Genomic DNA, 2,352 nt, shown 5'->3' on the forward strand with positions numbered 1-2,352 from the left:
CTCATTAAAGTCACACACAGAATCCCATTATGCCCTCCAGGCACACTACTCAAGGCCCTTAAGCCTTAACAGCGAATTTGGGTCGTTACAACTGCATTCTGCCAATGGTATTTTGTCGCTCTAAAGTATATAATATGATAGGTTTTTAAAATTAGAAGTTAGTATAATTTAATTAAAGATCATATTTTAAGCTGAGCTTTATTATATATATTTTCCAACTATAATTAATGGTGTAGAATTATAGTTGAGTATAATGAATCAATTTTATTAAAATATATATGTTTGCATGATTGAAACTTATGCCTTCCATACTTTCTTTCTGATTCTAATCCCTCGATTTTATTCATTTAATGTTTATATTATTTTTCAAATTCACATTTTTCCAAAGTTTATTATTTTTAATTTACTAATCTTTCTTTTAATTTTGTACTTTATCTCTCTGTGGATACGACATAGCCCGATTACTACTGCGACCGCTTAAGAATTTATTGGGCAATATCAATTTTTGGCGCCGTTGCCGGGGAGGTAATTCTACAATTAAAGGTTTGCCTAGTAAATTATTTTTTTTTCTTTCAATATAATATAAAAAGTAGTGTAATTTTTAATTTCTCTTTTATTTTATTTTTCCTTAGTAGTTTTATTTATTTATTTATTTATTCATTTTTTTTAATTTTAAGTTTAGAATTTTTATTTTAGATTTAGGTTTTTTCCGAAAAAAAAGAGAGCATAAAATTTAAAAAAAAAAATCAACAAAAAAATCAAACAAAGTATTGAGAACATTTGTGTAATCGTGGAAATTAGTAAAAACCAAACTTGTTCTGTCTTAGAAAAATTGGTTCTTAAATAAGGTATGTGTTAGCGTTACCCTCCAATCTTTTCTAAGAACCTCGGGGAGTTCTAGAAAAGCTCTTGGGCCTAAAGTGGTACCTTGGCAGCCTTTCCAATTGGCCTGGGAACATTTTGATGTATACTTATTACATTATTACACATTTGCGCTTATAATACTTACAAACTAAAAAATATATATATATTTATGCCACGAAACAGAGACGCACTAGGGAGATCTGTGAGACAACAAGTAGAAACTTTAGAAAACTCTCCTAGTTCGTCGTTTTCTTCCATTCGTTCAAACACTCCTGATTCACCGAGACTTCCTGAACCACCCACGATGGCTCATCAAGATGAAGTCCAACCAAGAACGCTACAGGAATATTTACATCCTACGCGTACAGCCACACCTTCGTGCATAATGTATCCCAACAATATGCCAAATTTCGATTTCAAACCCGGCATTATTAACCTCTTACCAACCTTCCATGGGTTGGAAAATGAGAGTCTGTACGTGCATATACGGGAATTCGAAGAGGTGGTGGCTACATTCAACAACCGTGCTGATGTCACCAACATTGTGAGATTGAAATTCTTTCCTTTCTCACTCAAAGACAAAGCAAAAAGTTGGTTGTATTCCTTAAGGCCTAGATCTATCGGAACATGGGACGAAATGACAAAAGCATTCTTTGCCAAATATTTCCCTCCCCATAAGACTAGCAGCCTTAAGAGGCAAATCTCTACTTTCATCCAGAAAGACCATGAAACTTTCCATCAGGTCTGGGAGAGGTTTAGAGATTTGCTAAATCAATGCCCACATCATGGATACGAAAGCTGGCGTCTGATCAGCTATTTCTATGACGGTCTCACAACCGGAAAAAGACAATTCGTACAAATGATGTGCAATGGCAAAATCCTTCAAAAAGATCCCGATGAAGCTTTCGAGTACCTCGATGATCTTGCTGAAAAATCCTACACATGGAATGGACCAAGTCCTATGGACAAGCCACGATCAACTGGAATCTACCAATTGAAGGAAGAGGATAACGTCAAAAGCCAAATTGAATCATTGAGACAACAATTCGAGGCTTTCAAATCTCAAGAAGGTAGAGGAATCCACATGGCTGCAAAAGTAGAGACACGAGATCCATGCTTCATCTGTGGAGGAACGGAACATCAACCGCAAGAGTGCCCAACTCTTAGTGAGTTAAGAGGAGGAAAAGAGGAACAATGCAATACCTTAGGGGATTACAAGAAACCTTATAACCCTTTCTCAAACACTTACAATCCCGGTTGGCGAAACCATCCAAATTTCAGCTGGAAGGATTCGAACCAAGCATCTGGGAGCCAATGGAGGCCTGAGCAGCAACAACCACAAAAATCATACAACGCTCCTCAAAATATCATGCAGTCAAGTAATTCTCTTGAGAGTACTTTGCAAATGCTTGCACAAACTCAAATAGCCTCAACTCAAGAGCTCAAAGCTTGTTTCACACAAATGGTAGAGGAAATGAAAGACATGAA

The 2,352-nt window shown here is 36.1% G+C and overlaps 1 non-coding gene across 1 annotated transcript; it reads right to left on the reverse strand.

Moving 5' to 3' along the window:
• Positions 1-1,549: 1,549 nt before the first annotated feature.
• LOC133833428 (small nucleolar RNA R71) lies at positions 1,550-1,656 on the reverse strand. Its single transcript, XR_009892808.1, has one exon. It is a non-coding gene; the product is annotated as a small nucleolar RNA R71 (small nucleolar RNA).
• Between the last annotated feature and the right edge of the window lie 696 nt (positions 1,657-2,352).

The sequence above is a fragment of the Humulus lupulus genome, chromosome 4 (genome assembly GCF_963169125.1).
Source record: "Humulus lupulus chromosome 4, drHumLupu1.1, whole genome shotgun sequence".
Lineage (NCBI taxonomy): Eukaryota > Viridiplantae > Streptophyta > Magnoliopsida > Rosales > Cannabaceae > Humulus > Humulus lupulus.